The 22,975-nt window shown below is 38.3% G+C and overlaps 1 long non-coding RNA gene and 9 other non-coding genes across 10 annotated transcripts; 5 read left to right on the top strand and 5 right to left on the bottom strand.

Annotated features, from left to right (window-relative positions):
• Positions 1 to 2,060: 2,060 nt before the first annotated feature.
• Trnal-uag (transfer RNA leucine (anticodon UAG)) lies at positions 2,061 to 2,142 on the bottom strand. The gene has a single exon. It is a non-coding gene; the product is annotated as a tRNA-Leu (tRNA).
• Positions 2,143 to 4,098: 1,956 nt separating this feature from the next.
• Positions 4,099 to 4,180, top strand: Trnal-aag (transfer RNA leucine (anticodon AAG)). Its single transcript has one exon. It is a non-coding gene; the product is annotated as a tRNA-Leu (tRNA).
• Positions 4,181 to 6,104: 1,924 nt separating this feature from the next.
• On the bottom strand, positions 6,105 to 6,186 carry Trnal-uag (transfer RNA leucine (anticodon UAG)). Its single transcript has one exon. It is a non-coding gene; the product is annotated as a tRNA-Leu (tRNA).
• Positions 6,187 to 7,444: 1,258 nt separating this feature from the next.
• Positions 7,445 to 7,526, top strand: Trnal-aag (transfer RNA leucine (anticodon AAG)). The gene has a single exon. It is a non-coding gene; the product is annotated as a tRNA-Leu (tRNA).
• A 1,408-nt stretch (positions 7,527 to 8,934) lies between these two features.
• Positions 8,935 to 9,016, top strand: Trnal-aag (transfer RNA leucine (anticodon AAG)). The gene has a single exon. It is a non-coding gene; the product is annotated as a tRNA-Leu (tRNA).
• A 440-nt stretch (positions 9,017 to 9,456) lies between these two features.
• On the bottom strand, positions 9,457 to 10,194 carry LOC146477138 (uncharacterized). The gene is made up of 2 exons (XR_014865381.1): positions 9,934 to 10,194; positions 9,457 to 9,541 (listed from the first exon to the last, which is right to left on the bottom strand). It is a non-coding gene; the product is annotated as an uncharacterized LOC146477138 (long non-coding RNA).
• Positions 10,195 to 11,842: 1,648 nt separating this feature from the next.
• On the bottom strand, positions 11,843 to 11,925 carry Trnal-aag (transfer RNA leucine (anticodon AAG)). Its single transcript has one exon. It is a non-coding gene; the product is annotated as a tRNA-Leu (tRNA).
• A 3,418-nt stretch (positions 11,926 to 15,343) lies between these two features.
• On the bottom strand, positions 15,344 to 15,425 carry Trnal-uag (transfer RNA leucine (anticodon UAG)). The gene has a single exon. It is a non-coding gene; the product is annotated as a tRNA-Leu (tRNA).
• A 1,006-nt stretch (positions 15,426 to 16,431) lies between these two features.
• On the top strand, positions 16,432 to 16,513 carry Trnaf-aaa (transfer RNA phenylalanine (anticodon AAA)). The gene has a single exon. It is a non-coding gene; the product is annotated as a tRNA-Phe (tRNA).
• Positions 16,514 to 17,087: 574 nt separating this feature from the next.
• Positions 17,088 to 17,169, top strand: Trnal-aag (transfer RNA leucine (anticodon AAG)). The gene has a single exon. It is a non-coding gene; the product is annotated as a tRNA-Leu (tRNA).
• The last annotated feature ends 5,806 nt before the right edge of the window (positions 17,170 to 22,975 follow it).

The following is a 22,975-nucleotide window of genomic DNA, read 5'->3' as shown; positions in this document are numbered from 1 at the left end:
CGTATTTGTAGGCATAGGCAACTTTAAAATTCCTCTGTGTATATATTATTGTTTATAGAGGTCACTGTTAAAGGTCAACAGGTCGTCTTTTGTTAGTGATAAAATAGAACAAATTTAGAACAGCGTACAAATTGTTAAGGATAGAAAAAGTTGATTTTTTTAATATATTCACAACAATGTTAATTTCTGAAGCATCACAGCAACTGTTCAGAGTACTCAGGAAACTTAAGGACGTTGTGTTTAGAAGCAGCAATGAACCATCATGATAGTGTGTTTTCCCTTGTTCTTCATCAGTCCGGATAGATTGTAAACAGATTCTGGGGAATTCAGGACTGAATGAAAAGTTGAAATTTTCACCATACTGCGCATGTACAGTAAGAGGAGTGATTTATAGCAACTTATGGAGTATTCTAGAAAAAATAATTAAAGTTCAGTTTTCATCAGAATGCAAAGCTAATTAAGTCCGAGTGTTTGCCGACTGTTTAAAGAACCCAAATAAAGTTCTGAAGTGCATCTTCAAATCCAGTTGGGTTCGCCAAATACTGGGGACTTTGCAAAAAACAAATCCCGCACGGGTGGGGAAATACAAGAACTTTGAAATACACAATTAGCAAAGTCCCCATATCAGCCCGGGGTCCCCCCCCTCGGGGAAGCCGATGACAAGTGCATTATATTATACAGCGCGTTGTTTTGTTTTTAGCCATGAGAAAATTAGCCGGACGTCTCCCAAAAACCCACAGCTGTCCTTGGTGGAAAAATATTGTTTTATCAGTGCTGAGCCCTTCCCAGTTTGTAGCGAATCTGGAAATGAAAATCATCAGTTGATTCAATTTTTCGCACATTAAAAATGGTACAGAATTTATTTACTTATATGATGTGGTATAAACAAAAAGGACCAAACCTTCAAATATGTATCTCGTACTGAGAGGCAGTGAATTAAAAAAGTTGGCGGAGGAAAAGCATGACCGACTGAAATTCAATGAGTTATATATATTTACCAAAGTTATTTTAAAATTTATTCAGCCAGTTATTAACAGAGCGGGGTGATTTCGCACTTTCCTTAATCTGCAGTGCAAAGTTCCCTTATGTATTCTTCAGTATGTTTTTTTTATTTCGAGAGGCCTTCAAAAGAGAAGCGTACTATATGAATTTTCATTTAACTAAATATTTCAAGAGGAGACTGTTACTTCAGCAGGGCTAGCTTAAATCCAGGACCAGGGCTCAGTTGCTTATTAATTTTAGTTTAGTGACTAATCAATAAAGGTTTTTCCAAAAGAGTGCTGTCCCTAAGTTTTGACCGGTGGACTTTTCTTCACAGTTAGCTTAAAATCAGTTTTAAACAACATTTGGGGCGAGATGAAAACTTCGGTTAACGTTTATAAATTAATTAGAGATGAGCGTTAATCGACTTTCAAAGAGCAGGACCCTTTTCGAAGGGCCGGGCCCTGTATAATAGTTAATTTAATATTCAGAGTAAAAACACGATTTACATCAGCACTACCGCGCACAACCACTTACACGATTTGTTAGCTAAAGAGGGTGAAACTGAAGGCGTTAGTGCCTAAAAATTTAGTTCGCGCGAATTTACATTTTAAATATACATGTTTGTTTTTATGATAAGTGACATCCTTCTCTAAGGTCGCCTCTTTTGATTGTGATTAGCCTATAAAATTTTCCATAATTCAAAGCCGTTGGTCAACGCAGGAAAAACAAGGGTACACAGGCGACTTTTAGGTACGATTTTCGCTTTGACATTTTTAAGTGCAATGAGCCAATTTCGAGATTTAAAATTTCCTATTTGGCTATGAGGCTTAGGAAATAGAACAACAGAAATTACAACGAGGTTTGAAGATGATCATGGTTTTGTTTTGTTGTTTTTGTTTTTGCTTTTTTTTTGTTTGATTAACAATAAATAGAAATCAGCTCTATTATTTCAATACTGCGTAAAACTATGAAAGAATCTGTGTACTTTGTAACTTCATCAAATTTTTTTTCCTTTTATATAGCCGAACTAGTACTCCGCAACTAGACATAGTATAATGTAAAAACAAAACAATAATTGGCAGCGGTGGGATTCGAACCCACGCCTCCGAAGAGACTGGTGCCTAAAACCAGCGCCTTAGACCACTCGGCCACGCTACCCTTGATGTAAAACATTCGGGCCAGTAATTATCAGAAACGTAATCAAAAACTATGTTAAGTGAGCCAGAGAAACGGATTACATGGCAGACGCTATTGATCTATTTTGCGGTCGAGAATTATGACTTTGTCTCCTCCGCAGTCTGCCTATGTCTCCGAAGCAATCCCCGCAGGGATGACGAAAGACAATTCTGTAAAAGTGTGATGAAAGTGGAATATATGAAAGACACATATTTGAACTGCGAATGGAAAGAATAAACAAGTGAATGACCATCCCAGTTATGTGCGCAACTAAGTACAGTAAGAACTCGCATATAAGAACCTAGCTAGTGATATAAGAACCTACAGGCTGAAATTTGGCATTTAAATACCCAAAATTATAAGAACCTTTCAGCCTGGCAAAGAAAAATAGGGTCTTATACAAAAACAATCACTCCAATTTTGACACTCAAAATTCTGGATTTTAATTGTGTGAGAAACTTCTGACAAAAAGGAATTGTGTAGCAAGCAAGGCAAACATACAAGTGCTAAACCATTTTGTATTAGTAGTACAATATTTCTGCCAATGGTTACACTACGACAACCTCAGAAAGATAAGAACACTAATCAGCCTGAATAGTGAAAAACTACCCTAAAATATAAGAACCTGTTCAGCCTGACCTCGAAAATTCTAGGTTCTTATATTCGGGTTTTTACTGTAGTTGAGGAAAGGGAGTCTGAAAGAAAAAAACAGGCTTTCTTTTCGCAACTACTTAAGTTGTGTACAGAACTTCCAATCGATGGCCATTCAGTTATTTATTCTGAAAAGTCTGTCGTGTAAAATCATCAAAAGATTTAGGGCTACTGTCAAATCAGAGTAAATAAAATGAAAAGACTCTAAGACTTAAAGAATGTTTAAAATGTTTTTAATATTTCAATATTTTTTAATTAATATGAATTTCACTCACTCGTATTAACGGGTATTTTTGTTTGGTGGGTGTAACAAATTCCTGGGAGCAGTGAAATACAAAATAATCACTTTTATGCATAAATTAAAAGTGCGCTCAGTTTTGTACCAGTTGGGTTAAACTATCGGATGCAAATCTGCAAGGACAAGGTTAATTCCAACAAATGGAGTTCGTCTTTTATCCAGTTTTGTAGCAAGCAATCTGTAGCAGCTGCTATTGTTTTTAGGTTAGGTGGTTTTGTTTTGTTGTTTGTTCTATTGTTTCTAGAAGGGTTGCAAGCCAATCACGTGGGATCTTATCAGAGCTGCTACTTCGCCCTTTTTATTCCATTACCATTGATTTCATAGTAGTAACTCCCCCCCCCCCCTCCGCCCAAATAACCTATTTTACGGCTATTTACTGTCCTTTATTTATTTATTTATTTATTTATTTATTTATTTATTTATTTGTTTATTTATTTATTTATTTATTTATTTTCATTTATTTATTTATTTATTTATTTATTTATTTATTTATTTTCTGCGAGGTTGTTTACACAATCTAGAGCAAAACCATTAGGCTGTAAAGTCACTTTACGATGGAAATTTCCCGAAAGTCGGTAGTTGGCTATTGTTATTTTTAACAGTGAATAGTTTAATTAAAGTTATGCAAAGTAAATGACATAAATTCAAAAATATTCCAAAACAGACAGATTGTATGACCACCTGATACCACTTTGCGAAATATTCAAATATCTTTAAAAAATAACCCTTTCAATATTTGTTATTCTTTGCCAATAAAACAGCTTACATCGCTCCTGCTTGTCTTCAGAATACAAAAAAGTCACCCTGGGTATTTTAGCTTCGTTACAGCATCCGGTTGTATCAGTTCTTTGTATTCTACCATTTGATGTGTATTTTCTCTTGATAAGACGTATCAGCGGAACGGGGTAAACTCTCACGACGATTTTACTGACATCAACGTCAACAGTTCATAAAATGTGAAGGAATAAAGGCACTAGCAACCTAACGTGGGTAGCGTGGCCGAGTGGTCTAAGGCGCTGGTTTAAGGCACCAGTCTCTTCGGAGGCGTGGGTTCAAATCCCACCGCTGCCAAGTTTTACATCATTTTTAAGCACATTTTTTGTTATTAAATATAAAAACAGATAGTACATATAATGGAAACATTGCTTATTGCCTTAATTTAGCAGTTGCCTAAACAATAACAATCCGTTGAATTCTTAGGATTTTTTAGACAAAATGGAAACCTCATCACCTTAATCATGTCTGTAAAGAGATCTCGAAATCCATAGTTATTAGTTATAAAACCTCCGTTTATTTTCATTTTCTACACAAACTAAACTATCTTTGTATTAAATCCTGTGTCTACACGTTTCTTAATTACTGCAACCAATTGCAATAGCGTGATCCTCTGTACACGTCAAAAATTTAAACAGGATATTGTTATTGCAAAAGGTGCTGGGCAAGCAATAGCTAACTCTGGCTATAATTGTACTGATGCATACTGCCCAGTCCGTTATGTTCCAAGTCGAAGTATCAGACATTTTCAAGATTAACCATCGCTGAATTTATCGATAAACTTATGTTTAATTTTCATTACATCATTATGTACTACTCTCCTCCTTTCTTGACTCGTTTACTACTAATAATGTAATGCACTCCTTCAAAACCACAAGAGCTGCTGATTATCATCCTCATGCAACTAGAACCAACGCGAAGTATTTACTCTTTTTAAGGTCACCAAAAATTTGCAATTGACCTTACGGAAAAATATGGTGGCTGTACATTTTACCACATTACTTTGCGAACCTAACACAGCCAATAGCCACATAGAAAGCCCTTCTTGTTCTTGTTGCAAAATTTGCCCTTGTTCTAACACCATTGTGTATGCTAGATTTGAAGTTTTTAGAACTTTTCTGTGTGTTTTTATGAACGTTTTTAGTGTTTTCGTTCAGTTATAGATCGTTATAGTTATGGGTAAATGCACCGCAGCCGCCATCTTTTTCGGTACAGTGAATTCCTTACCCAAAAATATCACGCGATAAAAGACTCCACTCTCGGTTTCAAAAGAAGTCTATTCAATAGTCTACTAATAATTTAAAAACCGAGTGTTTTTATAAGGCCTGTGGCAGTATGTACATAATCATGTGAGGGGATCTCCCTCGTTTAAGCCTCGCCTTGTGGTTTCTGGAGGTCCCCTCGCCTTTCATATATATGTTATTTACTTTACTTGATATCGTAATTAAAGATAATAACAAAATTGTCATAATCTACAACAGTAATAATTAGAATTAGAATTAGTATATACCACACAAGTGAATAGTACTTTTGCGTGCGTTGATTGGCTAGCTCGGAGGTGATTAGCCACGTACTATTCACCTCCGAGCAGCCGAAGAGAAACAAGATGGCTTCCCGTTTCGCAACGCCGGGTCACTTAAAAGGAAAATATTTCGATAAAAGAGACGGCTATTACAAAAAATACAAAAATGGTAACAAAGTTAAGTTTGACGGCATTACATGGTAAGTTATTTAATCTTTCAAACCTTATATTCTAAAGCGAAAAATAAAAATACAATGCATTGTTTAGGAAAACTGTCGAGCACTATAATTACAATGTAAGTAATGAAACATCTAATGTTTTGCAGCATGGTTTCAACAACAGGACAAATTTCACACAACAATCAAAGAAAAGACACGTAGCAACTAAGATTATTTACAATATTGCATCGTCTTTATAGTTTTATTATTGAAGTATAAATTGATCATGTTGTTTCATTAAAATATCGAGCACAATAAGAGAAATATGTGCCAATTTTTTTCATCAGTATTGTTTTTGTTTTTCCCAAAGCGCGGATTTTTATGATATCCTAATTTACACTCATCTCTTTGTGCTCGCATTTTTACTAAAGAAAAATTCCTCCAGACGTTGGAAAAAACAGTTTTTGCTTAAACTGATTAGTATGAGCAAAAATCCCCGTTTTTATGGGCGATGTGTTTAAAAAATAAAACTTGTGTATTTTGGCAGCGGTGGGATTCGAACCCACGCCTCCGAAGAGACTGGTGCCTAAAACCAGCGCCTTAGACCACTCGGCCACGCTACCCATGACGTCAAAATTCCAAAAGACGTCAAAGGGAATGTTGAAATAATTCATACACTCTGTCAAATTAAATGTCTAAAGAAACAATGGCCAAAGAAGGGGACTACATCACAGACGCTACAGATTTATTCTGAGTTCCACCATCAAGTTGGTCATATTTCAGGCTAAGGACTTCACGCATGGATCATACCTGAAGAAGATAAACGCAATTGTTTAAACGTTTAACAAACATCAGAGCAAAATGGATTATCGAAGCAATCTTACATTCTCCAGAAAGAAGACACTGAAATGCAATTAATCGATCCTCCTTCTCTTCAAAGCTGTCTGTCTGCAAATGAAATCACTCTGGTTACTTCAGCTCTCTGTGTTGTTTGACACAGTTTTAGGTTACAGGTTTATCGTGAATTTCCCACGCCTTTAAGACTGCTCCATACACTGTCACCAATATCAACTAAGCTAAGAATACAACATAACCTTGGTAACGTGGCCAAGTGGTCTAAGGCGCTGGTTTAAGGCACCAGTCTCTTCTTATCCATCTTTGTTATTTTAAGCCAAATTGCAAGACAAAACTGGACCTGTTATGTTTTGAACCAATAAATCTTGTTTCTACGCTACTGGCTCCTTTCTCAGTTTCTAAGGAAACTGGTGTTGATACTCGTTTGTCGCCAAATGAAGGTCCACAACGAGATTTTATGACGTCATATTACGTAGTAATTACACCTTTTGTTGTTCATTTACAGAAAATATCCATTTATTTGTGTCAATAGCTGTTTCATTAAGGTGAATATAAGGTGAATAACTATTGACGCAGATGAATGAATCTTTTCTGAAAATGAACAGCAATAAGTGTACTTCATGATTGCCAATTGGTGGGCATCTTGGATTTCCGGATTTCCCCAAGACCTTCAGGAAAGGGCCTAGATTGAACGAAAATTAATGAAAACTAATAAAGGAACACGAATATGGGCTAAAATATAAACGTTATAGTAAGAAAAGCAATTTTTGCTTCATTGTATAAAGGAATTTTCAACTGAAAAAGACCTCCTGTCAAAAAAAAATTGATTGCCATATGAACAACACTAACACATCACATCATATTTTTCCCAGGTAAAATTTTGAAAGATTCTTGAAGTTTCATAATGTCTGATCAAATATTAAAACGTTATTTAGGTTCAAAGTTTCCGCGAGTAGAATCCATAACCCCCGCCGGTCAAGATAGGGTTAACGTAATAGCCTATCTGACCAAACTGTTTGACCTCAAGGTAGCGTGGCCGAGTGGTCTAAGGCGCTGGTTTAAGGCACTAGTCTCTTTGGAGGCGTGGGTTCGAATCCCACCGCTGCCAACTTTTATTGTCTTTCGCGAGAAAACTAGACTTCTACCAGCTGTTCTGGGGCCCGTTTCTTGAAAGTCCCGTAACTTACAGGGCCCGGTAAGTGTCTTTGGTGATAAATGTTTCTTCACAGAAGTCAATTTTTGTTACCTTTGAATACTAAATTTTAAAATCTTATAATTCTATGAAAACACTGGCCAAGTACCATGTCTCTAATCACTGGGTGATCGGTGAAAAAACGTTTAAAAATATACTCATCGGGCCCGGTAAGTTACCGGGACTTTCGAGAAACGGGCCCCTGAAGGGCTAAATCTTGTTTTTGCGATACTGACTCCTTGCCCAACCACTAATTTGCCTTAAGTTCTCAACTCTGTTGATAAACTAAAATTTGTTTTTACTCCCCACCGACGCAGCAACGCAATTTCTTAAGAAACTAACCCTCTTCTCCAATTTCTAATGCCCCATTCACACCAAGGCTTAAACACGTTTGAAAGCTGTTTAGTTAAACACAATTTAAAATTGTTTCCGTCATAAAAGCTGCTTTTGGATTTTTGTCGACTACAGATTTAACACAAATGAAAGCATAAGTTAAAGTTTACTTGAATCCTATGTCAAAGCCAATGGTTCAGCTTTCTGTTACCAGTTTTCATTTTGTTAAACCTGGTTTAATTAAACATGTTTTGTTGGTGTGAATGGGGCTTAAGAAAAATGGTATTGATTCCTTTTTGCTGCACGTTACTATTACCGAACAAATATGATTACAGATGCCACTTATATTTCCTGGTATAAAAAAGATACAGTCAACTCTCTCGTAAGCGACCACCCTTGGTGCACGACAAAGTGGTCGCTTACGGGAAAGATCAACAAAATAAGCGTAATTTTACCTTAGCAGCTAAATTAGGCAAATAGAAACTAATTTATTTGATTTTTTCACATTTATTCATTCTTCTGATGAAACTTTGTATAACATTTAGGAACACATCTGTCCCGTTTACCTACAGATCTAATTATAGCCATCTTCTCTGTCTGTAAACTGTTATTATCTGTCAGCAGTCCGGGGTAGCGTCATTAAAAATTGAACTTTTGTCACTTCTAACTAATGATTTACTAACGATCATACGTGATTATGTTGGGTGGTTGCTTACCGGAAACAGAAAACAAAAGAATATGTATAATCTCTGGCCTAAAAGGGTCTCTTTAGAAATTGAGTGGTGGTCGCTTACAAGAGAGCTCTTGAAACAGTATATAACTCAGAATACACAAAAAAACCTGTCTATTTTAGCTCCTTGACTCAATTATGTATAAGAACGCACAGACAGAGGTCCTAAGTTTTAGTGGAAACATGCTGGCTGTCAGACTTCTCAATATACTACGGTCAATGATATACCGTCTAAGAGTAGAGATACTCCAACGTAACGTGGGTAGCGTGGCCGAGTGGTCTAAGGCGCTGGTTTAAGGCACCAGTCTCTTCGGAGGCGTGGGTTCAAATCCCACCGCTGCCAATTTAGTATTATTTTGGAGTCAATTTTTGCCAGTCCGGCACAGTTATCAAATTTGATAACCGGGACCAAAACAAACTATTAGCCAATCAAACCTCAAGTTACAGTTCACGTGACATGTTATCATCGTAGCCATCTTCTTTCAATATGGTGGCCATTTCAATATGAAAAAATTTAAATGGGGCTCTAATTCAACATTCGATTTCGGTCGCACAGTGAATTGTACGCAAGGAAAGGTTTAGAATAGGAATTTTGGCTTGACATCAGGAAAATACGAAACAATCTTTGTCCATAATTAACTGACAAAGCTCATTTTGATATCTATCGAAAGCCTCATAGCGTCGTGGTGGACCGAGGAAACCTCGAGCGGTTTTGGAACAGAACAGAATTCCTGAGCGATAGCCGATCAAAAAGAAACACTAATCCCAAGAAAATAACTTCCATCAAAGATGCTTGTTTATTGCAGAAATATTAACATGATTTGAACTTCTTGTTGCCTTGCTCCTCTCCTTCTTGTCCTTCGTCAATCTGTATGAATGAAGAAATGAAGAAATTTTGCGTTATAACCAACTTTTAAAATGGGACTTCAAATAAATTTTGTTTCTTTCTTGTACCAGGGATTTCGAAAGTGCAGGAGGCGATGATTCGATTGAGTAGCGACGTATGTAGAGTCACTTCGATCTGTCCTAGATAATTGAAGCGACGTACTGCAATAGAAGTAAAATAAAAAATAAAATAGAAGTGCAACGGCCAAGTCCCGTTTAAATTGTTCTTGAAAGGGCGTATTGAGGTTGTTTGCTGTGGCTCAAAGCTCGAACTGTTGTGAGTCTGGCATTACACGGGCTTAAAACACCAAGCATAAATTTGTAAAGGATAATTACATTTTGGGAAATTCGTAAAATCGTACTGTGAAGGCATACCTCAACATCCGGCATGTCACCTTCATCACCGAGCTCTGAAATCACTCGCTGTGGTTACTGTCGGCTGGCTAGTTATTAATCTAACGACGAGAACAGAAATAAAAATATTACAGTCATGTAAATGTAAGCTTAAATGTACCACCTAGAAAAATACGAATTATTTCCGTTCGTATCCAGTCATATTAGTAACGATACTGAACAAGACAAAGACATGTTATTGCCAAAGAGGCATTTCCGGAACAAAGCGTTCGATAATTTTCGACTGAGTTGTTCATCAAAATCGTTCCTGGATAACCGTCTTAATCCTACCCTTTATCACTAGACTTTCCCGCGGTCCATGAGCTCCTTTTTCTCTTTATTGAGAAAGCATGGTACTCTGCCTATTTGCTTGCCAGCAATATCTCTCAACGTACACGCTTTCAGTTTCTTGGCGCTCTTGGACATCAAGATTCCTCCGGTATTTATTCCACCGAGAGCAACTCGCATTGTAAGTTAAAACGAATCCCTGTTTCCAAAGGTTAAGTAGCTATTTTCTCTCGGTGGAAATCCATAATGCTGCCTTCATTTCTAGTCATCCAAGAAGGACAAGTAATAAACAATGGCGGTCAGTGGCGGAATCAGACCGCAAATCAAAATATTAAGTGCCCTCTTACAATTCTTCATGCCCTCCGACAAATAAGTGTTGAATCGAAAGATATATTAATGAAGATCACGACATTTTTTCTTCGTGTACCACAAAAATTTAAAACTACCCTAAAATTGATGGCAAAGACAATAAACATACCTGAAAGGGACTGTCTTTTCGTACCACCTCTTCAAATCGCAAGGGAAGATCTCGCATAATTCTTTCCCGATGGTCTCCATTTTTGCAGGGCCTTGAAGTTTATTGTTCTATCGACGTTCAGGCCTGGAATTCTGGGTATGGAACGCGACCACAACCGAAAAAATACCGAAACTATTGAACGCTCTCCGAAAACTCACCGAGCTCTGAGCTGGCGCCATATTGTGACGTCACGCGGTTATCAAATTTGATAACTGTGCCGGACTGTTTGCAAAAGTTAAATAATATTTCTGTAGACGTCTCCCAGCTATTCACAACTGTTCTCAGCGGATTAATTCTGTGTTACAATACTTGCTCCATGCCCAGTTTCTGAGGAAACCAGGATTAATCTCTCTCTTCGATCGTTGCCATGGTATATAAATTATATATATATACATTAAAGCCAATGTTACATAAAATAGATACGTTGCTAACAGACATGATTTGGTAGCTAATATAATAAATTACCTCGGTGCGAAATATCTTTAATTGGTTGCTGATCTGTAATCAATTAAATTTGTCCATGGTTTCCCCCGAGGCCCTCATCTCATCATTAGACGGTAAACTGAGAATAACTGAGTATAAAAATTCATCCCTCTGCCTTACCAAAAGCAAATCAGCAAATCACAGTATTTTTTCTCACAATACTGATTTAACATTCATTAGTGTTTCCACACTAATCCATAAAATAAATAACAGTTTTAAATGTGTTTGTCATGGTCTTACTTGGAAAAAAGAAATTCCGAGTTAAAGCGAGGCTTCGTGCACAGTTTTATTATTAAAAAAAAGTTTATAAAAAACAAAGCTTATTTTCGTATTAAAAGCTTTGCACTTAGCCTCGCTTTCGTAATGAGGTTCCAAACAACTCGGAAATGGCCTAATACTCTCAGGTGCCGGCGGGTAGTTTGGTAGGCCTGCGTGATCCAGAGGTTGATATCTCTACGTTTGTCTGGCATTTCGTTTTCTTCAATTCATCTCAATCCAAACATTTAACTTTCTCTCTGACTGAATTTACCGGTACCAAATTCATTGTCCATCGTTAAGGTACTTCAAATGAGAGCCTCACATCTTGTTAGCAAAAAAATATCTTGGCAGCGGTGGGATTCGAACCCACGCCTCCGAAGAGACTGGTGCCTTAAACCGAGCGCCTTAGACCACTCGGCCACGCTACCCTTGTGTTGGGGCAATTACAAATAAAAAACTCTGTTGTCATTCCCCTCTGTGTCTGAAGAGAAGAAAGAAATACATTAAATGACAACGCTAAGGATATATTGTGAGGCCGAGCATAATATTGACGAATATTGCCACGATTATACAAGTGGCCGATTTTGTGAAAAGGTGGCTGATGACTCGTGTACGAGCACAAAAACACGGGTTTTGTGGCCCCGAGAAGGTTCAAAATTACGCGAAAGAATAAAGAAAGAAGAGAGAGGACAGGGAAGAAAGACTGCAAGTCTTTTCTTCTTTATATTGGCGGATTTAGGCAATTTCTCGAGAAACAAAAATCCAGCTAAACATTGTTGCAAAATAACTTAATACGGTAAAAAACAAGACCGATTGCAAGGTACTTGATACCATTTTGTGACTTCCAAATAATCTTCCTCTTAAATTATGTTATTTGTTGCTAAAAATAATTTGATAAGAGCAGGATTTTGTCAGAGATACAAATTAACTCACAAGCCTAAATTTTCTATAAAAGAAAGCACTAAAAATACAATACATTGATCTTCCCAGTCTTCATAAAGAATACACAAATCACTCTGTTTTTTTAGTTCCTTGAAGCATCTGTGTACTTGAAAATATAGCCTGAGGTCAACAGCTTTGGTGAAAGCCCTCTCGCTGTCAGATTGCTCCATACACTCCCGTCAATGTCAACAGTTTAATAGCCAAGCTTCTACTATAGAATTGAGACATTGCAACATAACGCGGGTAGTCTAAGGGGCTGGTTAAGACACCATTCTTCCGGGAGAACTGGGTTCGAATCCCACCGCTGCCGCCGTTATTTTACTTTTAGGCGAGCGTAAACTAGCCTGTCCGTAAAACCTATCCCAAGAATCCACAGCTGTCATCAACGGGTACATCTTGTTTCCTTTTACAATACTTTTTTCCCATCGTCTAAGGCGATCTTGGTTAAACATCTTTAGTGCGTGTGGTTATGTGTCTCGTAATTAGTCTGTACAAAGACGACCACAAGACGAATCATGATCTGTCTACAAATACTTAGGCCGACAGCTCGATTGCGACCAGACGCAGAATCCGTCTTGTGTCCTTCTTTATACTAGACACATAATCAGACCTTTTGAAGATGTTCTTCAGTTCGTCTAGGGCTGATGTGATATGTGCCTCTAGCACAACAACAGTAACTGATTTTCTTTTCTCGTACGTTACCACGGTGCATACTGATGGAAACAGAGATATATTGCTTATGGACTTTGTTCAGCTAGTAGTTAATCAAATTAATTAGTTTGGTGCAAATATCTTAAAATAGATTTGTCAGTGTTAGGAAAGTATTAAAAAAATCGTATTAAAAAATCGTTCAATTTAGTCGTTCAAGTTTCTCACCGTTCAACATTACACAATAAAGTAAAGTTATTTCTTACATTTCACAGTAGAAATATGTTCAAACATTTGGTCCCTTTTGCTGATACCTTTAGCATATCACACTAGCTTTTCACACTATATTTAGCATTCTTCATAAACTTAAGTGAAATGTGTTGCCACATACATTCAGAGGTACTAGTTTTTAAGAAACGTTCAACTATACGTTGGTTTTTAATGATATCCCACTTTACGGTCGTTATATTTACTGAAGGGACCGTCAAAATGGAACTGCGCGTTGGTTTTTAATGATATCCTACTCTACGGTCGTTTCTTTGGAGTCGTAATTTAACCACTAAAAAATTCCTTATATTTTTTCAGACGTTGGTGAATGCAGCTTTTGCTTAAGCCTGATTAACAGGAATCAAAAGGCCCGTTTACACATGGGCTATTTGTACGCCATCCGGCTTGTCTTCAAAATGTACAAATCACCCTGTTTATTTTAGCTACCTTCTTACAATATCCGTTCGCTGGAAAATACAGGCTGAGGTTCGCATGCTTAGTGAAAACACTCCGGCTTTTAATGGGACAGGCAACCCACCAGTTCGTTTTGGAGGAATCTCTGTTCAGATAGCATTACCTACTCAGAAATTTGGGTTAAATTGGTAAGAAAAACTAACGTTTTCTTTTACGAAATGTTCGCAAACTTTCCTAACTCTTAAAACCTAATCCTTTTTGGTTTTGCAACAGAAAATATGTGTCGTTTAAAGTGTGATTAATAGGTCTCTTACCATTTTCGGCGAGTCAACAGCAGATCGAAAATCCGGGGAACAACATTCTGTTCCCTAAAATTCCCTACATTTTCATTTAAAGTATCCGAACATATCAAACTATATTAGTTTACACAGATTTGCTATTCAAAAGATTATAAAACAATCCATAAAGTATTTTAACTGTTTTGTTAAAATTTTACCGTTGCGTGCCCTGTTGGGATGCGCAATATGCTGGCAACAGAATGGAGCGTCTAATAGTTCAGCTATTGTCACGTAACATGCAAGGGTAGCGTGGCCGAGTGGTCTAAGGCGCTGGTTTAAGGCACCAGCCTGGTGCTCTGCGGAGGCGTGGGCTCGAATCCCACTGCTGCCAACGTTATAATATAAGGGGAATTGTTTTGTTTTTCGCCATGAGAAAATTAGCCTGCTGGCGGACATCTCCCAAAAACCCACAGCTGTTCTTGGTGGACAACTTTGTATGGAAACTGGACATGGTCATAAGTTGATTCTATTTTTCGCACATACGTTAATGAAAGCAGATATTATGGAAAATGGTACAGATCTTATTCTCTAGTGTGATCTGGTATTAACAAAAAGGACCAAACTTTAAATATATATTTTGTACCAAGAGGCAGTGAATTAAAAACGTTGCAGGAGGAAAAAAATCAACGACTGAAATTCAATGAGTTTTGGATTTTTCTGTTGAGACAGAGTGTTTTATCATATATCAGTATTTACCAAAGTAATTTCAAAATTTATTCAGCTAGTTATAATTATTGTAAAACAGAGTATTTCTCACTTTCCATAACCTGCAGTTTTAAAATTAGTGACATCCTTCTCTAAGGTCGCCTCTTTTGATTGTGATTATCCTATAATATTTTCCATAATCCAAAGCCGTTGGTCAACACAGGAATAACAAGGGTACACAGGCGACTTTTATATGCGATTTTCGCTTTGACATTTTAAGAAGCAATGAGCCAATTTCGAGATTTAAAAATTCCTACTTGGCTATGACGCTTAGGGAATAGAACAACAGAAATAACAACGAGGTTTGAAGATGATCATGTTTTAGTTTATTATTATTATTATTATTATTATTATTATTATTATTATTATTATTATTGTTGTTCGTTTGTTTAACAATAGATAGAAATCAGCTCTATTATTTCAATACTGCGTAAAACTGTGAAAGAATCTGTGTAGTTTGTAACTTCATCGAACATATATTCCTTTTATTGAGCCGCAGACTAGTCACAGTATAATAAAACAAAACGATAACTGGCAGCGGTGGGATTCGAACCCACGCCTCCGAAGAGACTGGTGCCTAAAACCAGCGCCTTAGACCACTCGGCCACACTACCCTTGATGTAAAAACTCTTTTAAGTGAATCATTCAGTGAATAGTTTAAACATGAAACGAATATTGTTAAAGTTATGCAAAGTAAATGACATAAATGCAAAAATATTCCGTATTATTCCAAAACAGACAGACTGTATGACCACCTGATACCACTTTGCGAGTTTATTTCTTAAAATAAGTAGTAAATAAAGAAGTATACAAAAGCAAACATTATGGCCCGACATAATGTAATTTATATCGAGGCGTAATGCTCAAGTGATAATCCGCTGGAGGTGGGTTGTACCAGGTACGGATAGCAGCATAAGTCTGGCCAATGAGGTTAAAGCAAATGATAAGCGTGGTTATGAAATAGAAATTTTGCCGAGGTAGTCTTCCTTCTTCTCCTCGCCATCAGATTGAACAGATCCTCCAGAAATCTCTTTCCCACCTCCTCCCCATTTTCACCACCTGTTACGTTAACGTTTTTCCTGATGCCTGGATAGAGTAAACCCAGGCGAAATTTTGTCGCCCCATTTTTGAACAGGAAATTAAGTACTTTAATTTTTATTGTTGTGTTATGAGTTTGATAACATGTTCAATTTAACTTGCCACAAACCGTGGCCAAATTTCTTCCAACAAAGTTGTCTGTTATTCTCGCTTCCGGGAAATCAGCTAGTAACTGTGTGTTTAACACAGCTCACGCTTTAACTGCACCTTGTGTTTAATGAGAACATGCCTCGATATAAATATCTTTAAAAAATAACCCTTTCAATATTTGTTATTCTTTGCCAATAAAACAGCTTACATCGCTCTTGTTTGTCTTCAGAGTACAAAAATGTCACCCTGGGTATTTTAGCTTCGTTACAGCATCCGGTTGTATCAGTTCTTTGTGTTCTACCATTTGATGTGTATGTTCTCTTGATAAGACGTATCAGGGGAACAGGGTTAGCTGTCACGACGATTTTACTGACATCAACGTCAACAATTCCATAAAATGTGAAGAAATAAAGGCACTAGCAAGCTAACGTGGGTAGCGTGGCCCAATGGTCTAAGACGCTGGTTTAAAGCACCAGTCTCTGCGGAGGCGTGGGTTCGAGTCCCACCGCTGCCAAGTTTTAGATCATTTTCAAGCACATTTTTTGTTATTTTGCAAGCGAATAAGAGCCTACCATATACGTCTCTCAAATATCCACAACTGTTCTCAACGGATAAATCTTGTTTTTGCAACACTGGTTTCTTTCCCATTTTCTATGGAAACCGATATGATCGTTTGCCACGGTACAAATATAAAAACAGATAGTACATATAATGGCTACATTATATGAACGATAATAGAAGTATGTTCCAATTTTTTTTATCACTATGATTTTGTTTTTCCCAAAGCGCGAATTTTTATGATATCCTAATTTACGGTCACCTCTTCGTGCTCGCATTTTGACTAAAGAAAAAATTCCTCCAGACGGTGGACAAAACAAATTTTGGTTAAGCTGATTAGTAGGAGTAAAAATCCCCGTTTTCATGGGCGATAGATTAAAAATTAAATCACTCTGGGTATTTCAGCTCTCTGCAGAATCCGTGTGTTCCTTAACACAGTTTAAGGTTACAGGTTTATTGCAAACATTCCATGACTTTCAGACTGCTCCATATAGTGAATATCAACTAAGCTACGAGTACAACGTAACCTGGGTAGCGTGGTCGAGTGGTCTAAGGCGCTGGTTTAAGGCACCAGTCTCTTCGGAGGCGTGGGTTCGAATCCCACCGCTGCCACCTTTTGTAGTTTTTAAGCCGAATTGCAAGACAAAACTAGACCAGTTGTTTTTTGAACCGATAAATCTTGCAAATACTTTGTTGAGTAGCAATATCTTAAAACAGATGTCAGTACATTGTATCTGTTTTAGTCCTTCACGGTTTTCGCCGTTTATCATCACACAATTAAGTCAAATTTCTCAGTATGAATAAAAAGGTATATTTAAAATTTGGTCCCTTTTGCTTATACTACAAGGAAATTACACCGGTTATTCACAGAATATTTGGCATTTTTCATAAACTGCAGTGATGTGTGTCGCCATACACATTTACAGATGGTTTTTTTTTTTTTCGATTAACAGGCGTTCAAAAAAAAGCGGCGCTTGGCTTTTAATGATTGTCATAATTTAGTCAATAACAACTTTTCTACAATTTAAACTACAAACGTTGGTCCATACAGTTTTTGCTGAAATCTGATTAGCAGGAGTAAAAGGAGCCCTGTACATGGGCGATTTTTCAATGCGACTTAGGGATCAATGACAATCTGAAAGCGCAATTATCTCATTACTATACTACTTATGTTTTAAAATAATTTTTAGAAGTCAACTGACAAACTGCAAACAGGGCTAACGTGCCATCACAAATTTAATACAGATACTCTTCACTTTATAACTACAGGAATTGAGAAGAACATTGATAATTTTGTCAAAGATGTGGAGAGAGTGGTGACAAAATTTTCTTCCCCTTTCCCAATAATGTCTACAGCAAATTCTTCAAAATCTAGGAAGAGAAAAGAAAGCAGTGCCAAAGCCCAAAGGCGCAAGATTTATGCTGCAGAGGCTAGGAAGAAGTGAGCCTGTTTCATAATTTTGCCTTTGGGGGCTCACCAACCGACAACGAGAGTGATCCATTAATATATGGCGTTGAGCAAGTTGAAGGAATTTGATTATGAAACTCTTTCATTGTTTACATCTGCAACAGACAAAGCTTCCTTAAGAGATCTTCTGAACTCCAGAAGCTTTGTTGAAAAATCTGTTTCATCAAAACTTAGTGCCAATAAAGTAGCACTGTGTTTAATATATAACAGAGGTATTCCTTTCCTACTGCGGGACAGATAGGAAAATACTAACTAATCAGCCAGTTTAGAGATCAAAACACCTGGAGTTGATATTTTCTCAGTTTAACTCCATTGTAAGGAAGTATAAATATTTAAACTCTAACCAGCTTTCTACCACTTTTCCAGTTCTTGAAAAAGAGTGAAAAAGGTAATGCCCCCCTCCCCCCTCCTCTGTGTGTATTAAATTTTACATCCAACCCCCCCCCCCCCCCCCTCCAGTTGTGATTTCCCTTATGCCCCCCAACCCCCTTCCAGGTAATTATTGCACAGTCCCTACTGTCAACAGAGCGTAAAGAGATATCGGAGCGTAACCTGGGTAGTGTGGCCGAATGGTCTATAAAGGCGTATCTTTGGAGGTAGGTGAAAACCGTCCTGGAAGTAGTGCAACACAGCACATTGTCATTTTTGTCCATAATGAAGTGCGCTCATCTTTGTACCGGCTGACATGAGCTATGTACGTTAAATTAAAGTAGGCCTAATCGATGCAAATCTGCCGTGAAGAAGATTAATGTCTGCACTCTTTAATTAGCCCCAATCCCGCATTCTGTGACTAAACAATGTCCCAAAGGCCCCTAGGAACCCTAGGGCTCCACTGCTCCCAAAACAGATGGGCACTCTAGAGCTCCAAGGCTTTACTGCGAGGATCTACTCAGCCACAATCGGTATTTCTGTGCGGACTAGAACACTCTGACTGTCAGACTGCTCCATATGCTGCCATCGGTGTCAACATTTTAATGGTGTGTGGAGCTAAAATTACATAGCAACGTAACAAAGGTAGCGTGGTCTAAGGCGATTGTTTAAGGTAACAGTCTCTTCGGAGGCGTTGTTTTCGAATCCCACTGCTGCCAACTTATTATTTATCCATTTTACAAGAGGAAACTTCCCCGCTAGCAGAGACCTTCTTTTCCGTTGTATTCGCTAAACTGACGGGCGCGAGGAAAAGAGATCTCTGCTCTGGGTCCAAACGGACTGTGTTGAGCATGCGCCACGGTTAAATAACGACCGAACCATCACGTGATGCCATGTTATTATGCGGGCTCACTAAATGACAGCGGAGTAACTGTAAATGAATGCGCGAGAGACAGTGGGCTCAAGTCACGGTCAGCAAACAATGCAGGGAGCATGCATTTCGTAACCGTCGTCCACGACTTCGGACGGCGGTTAAATCAAAGTCGGTTTCGCTTCCTCGCGCCCGTCAGTTCAGCGAATACAACGGAAAAGAGGCCTCTGCAAGCAGGTAAAGAAGAAACAAGCCTATCTGCAGACTTCTCCAAAGAGGGTAAATCTTGTTTATGCGATACTTGCCCTTTTCCAGTTTCTAAGGAAACTGATTCTCTTTGTTTGGTCGTTGCCATGGTACATGCATCAAAACAGATATTACTTAAATTAAAATGGATACATTGGCTTTATTTAGTAGTTACTGTGTATTTTTTCTTACGCAGTAAAAATTAATTGCTGCCGAAAAGTATACTTTGTCTCGGGAAAAAAAATTGAAAATCATGCACAGGTAGGCATATTCGGTAGGCATACTCGGTCAGAGAAACTAGAGTTTTGTCAGCAAGGATTCCCACCTTTCGAAGTGTATCTGATAACACTGTACCTTTCATATGTTTGTTTACGTTTGCTATCGCTTCCGGTTTGCGCTGATTGGCCAATTCCTGACAGCATGGAACTGTGGGAAGTATTGGGGGCGGCATTCAAATTCCTGAGACATCGTTGCAAGCTCCCGCTCCTTCTCCCCTCCTAGCCCCTCCTCTTCCCCGAGAGCTTGCTCGCAAGGTACTTTTTTCGGCCTTTTTAAACCGAACCACAAATGTAGTCTCGTCCATAGCCACTGTCGAATAAGCTGTTCACAGCTTTACATAGGAGACGAAGGAAAAAATTAGCGAGCAAAACAATTTTGCAAAGCGCTTGTATCTGAGAAACGAGGAAAGTGAGATGACGTGACCACCACTGCACGTACATTAGCCGAATGGTAGCCGCGATAAAAGGTGCCAAAATATAAGCCTCTCTCCAGGCTTTTGTCAACTTTCCTCACTCGTTTTCAGGGTACCACAAATGGAAAAATTACATCTGTTCTAGCTATGAAGGAGTCAGAATGGAGGAAACCGTCGATGCCATTACCAAGACCACACATTCAAACATCATTTACGAGTTTGCTTTTATTTTTTACTTGAAAAATTAAAGGTGCTGGACAGGAGACATTCAACAGATTTGTATCATCAGTAGATCTCCTGATAATTTTTAAATGAAAAAATAATAATGCCCCTTTTAAATGTTTTTACTAAAATATGTACAACCGGCAACCTACAAGTAGTTGTGTTACAAAACCCTGGCCCTATATTGTGATGTAATGGCTGAGTTGTTTTGCTCAAATTAAAGGTATAAGGAACGCTTCCATATACGTTTATGTAGGAGTTTCGCACACCACTCTCAAGCATCAGTGTACGGGGCGGGGGGGGCTGGGGGGGTGCAGCCCCACCAGCCCCCCCCCCCCCCCCCCTGTCGGAAAAAAAATAGTATTATTCGGGCAAAATGGATGTACCGTTAGGGCAAAGACATAGTAAAAAATATTTTATTTTTTAATAACTTGATTTGGGCCGTGCTAGAGCAAGTGCCGAGGATAATGGAAGGCGTGGTCACCTTATCAAAGGATCGCGATTTCAAGACCTACAACGAAAGTAATTCGCTTCTCCACTCAATTTGTGACTTTAAGTTTGTTTATGGCTTGATGGTTTTGAAGCTCATCTTATCCAACACTGATAATTTGAGTAGATATCTACAGGGAGAACAGATGGATGTCATCACTGTCAAACAGAGACTGCTGATGCTGTCGTTCAGACACTGAGCAATTGTCGCAATGAAAAGAGCTTCACTCAGATGTGGTCACATGCTGATGTTATAGCGCAAAAAATCAGAATAGGAATCGAGGGTGCGAAATTTACCTTCAGAGATGCCAGGGTGCCTCGAACCAGACCATCACTTCAGGGCCTTACTCAGTGGTGAGACACCTGCTGCAGCGAACGACAGCTCACAACAGACGGCAAAAGACCACTTTCGTATCACAGTTTATTACACAAGTATTGACAAAGTCGTCAGTGAACTTCAATCAAGGTTTGAGGGCAATGACCAGGAGGTGTTGTGCGCACTGGGCGAAATCGTATTCAGCCGTTCCCCAAGCATCAACAACATCCAAACTGTATCAAATTTCTATGGCGTGGATAGTGAAATGCTATCAAGTGAGAAGTCAATCTTTGAAAACTACGACTGCGGGGACCCATGCCAGAGAAGAAACGCAGCCGTGATGGTAAAGACCATGCATCAAAATGGTCTCCATGACATTTTACCTATTCTATATAAAGTTGCCTCCATGCTGGCCACAATTCCTGCAACCTCGTGCTCTGCTGAAAGGTCTTTCAGCGCCCTTCGCCGCATCAAGACATTTTTAAGATCCACAATGGGACAAGAAAGACCGACTTAGCAGTATCGCCGTTATAAACATTGAAAGAAAGTATGCAAACAAGACAATGCAGAATGACATACAAAGGATTATTGACATATTTGGGTCTCGAAGTAATCGTTCTTCATACTTCTTTTAGAGCTCAAATGGGTACGTTTTATTTCTCGCTTCATGGTTTTGTATTTTAGAAATGTTGATCTCGATTTACCGAAAATATTTGCACTATTTTGAATGCCCGTGCTCTCACAGTATGGCGAAGAAAACTTGACGTCACGAAAGAATCATCTTGTGCATCTGTGACCAACAAGTTTCATTCCGGCAAATTATGTTCAGCCCCCCCAACAAAATTTTTCCCGTACGCCGATCCGTACGCCGATGCTCTCAAGGAATTTGTACAGTCTCTTTCAAGAAGGGTGAGTTTCAAAAAGTGCTCCGACTGAAACGAACGTAATATTTCACAAATTGACGTCAGTTTCCATGCGTCATTGCTCGTATTTGTAATAAATTCCTTCTTAACATTGTCAAAAAACCCTGAAATTTAATCAACTGACAAAGGTAAATTTACGACCTCTCAATTCTACGCTTTGGAAGACATGTATTTGCAATAACTGAGGTTACCCTGTTGGATTTTGAACCAACAAAGTACATCTTTTTGTGGAGTTCCATCTCCTCGAGGGACTGGAGACTACTGATAGCATGGGATGTATCTCAAAGCCATAGAAGGGGTGAGAGGTTTTATGCACTCAGTTCAGTGTATCATTACTTTACTAAATGGGCTATTCTTCCCATTCAGAAAACCAAATATTTACTCGCTAAAAACACAACTGCTAAATATTCATAACATTGGAATGATTGAACTCTACTCAGCGAGTCACGAGCATTCATGGAACGAGAAAAACACGCCTCGCAACGAGTCCTCCCGTTGGAATACTAGATTAATAAGATTATCTGAGATTATTTACATAGCTGCCTCTTAAAAATCTTCCTCCATGTGCGCCGATCAGTTCGAAACTTCCTCACCTCCCCCGGGCATTTAAACTTTTGAAGATTTGGTTGTTCAAATTCCCTACCCTTCAGGGAAAATTGTCAGCTTCAGTCATTTACTATGCGTTGCAAACAGTGATATAATATAACCCCTTCAAAACCTATTTTCAAGACATTTTCTGTGAGCTATTCGCTCACAAGGACGAAATTCTGCCCTTGAAAAACTCCTCAATTCCCAAAAACCAGAAAAAACTAATAATAATAAT

This window comes from Pavona decussata, unplaced genomic scaffold (assembly GCF_977016875.1).
Source record: "Pavona decussata unplaced genomic scaffold, jaPavDecu1.1 SCAFFOLD_71, whole genome shotgun sequence".
Lineage (NCBI taxonomy): Eukaryota > Metazoa > Cnidaria > Anthozoa > Scleractinia > Agariciidae > Pavona > Pavona decussata.
This window is presented reverse-complemented; position numbering and strand designations above follow the sequence as displayed.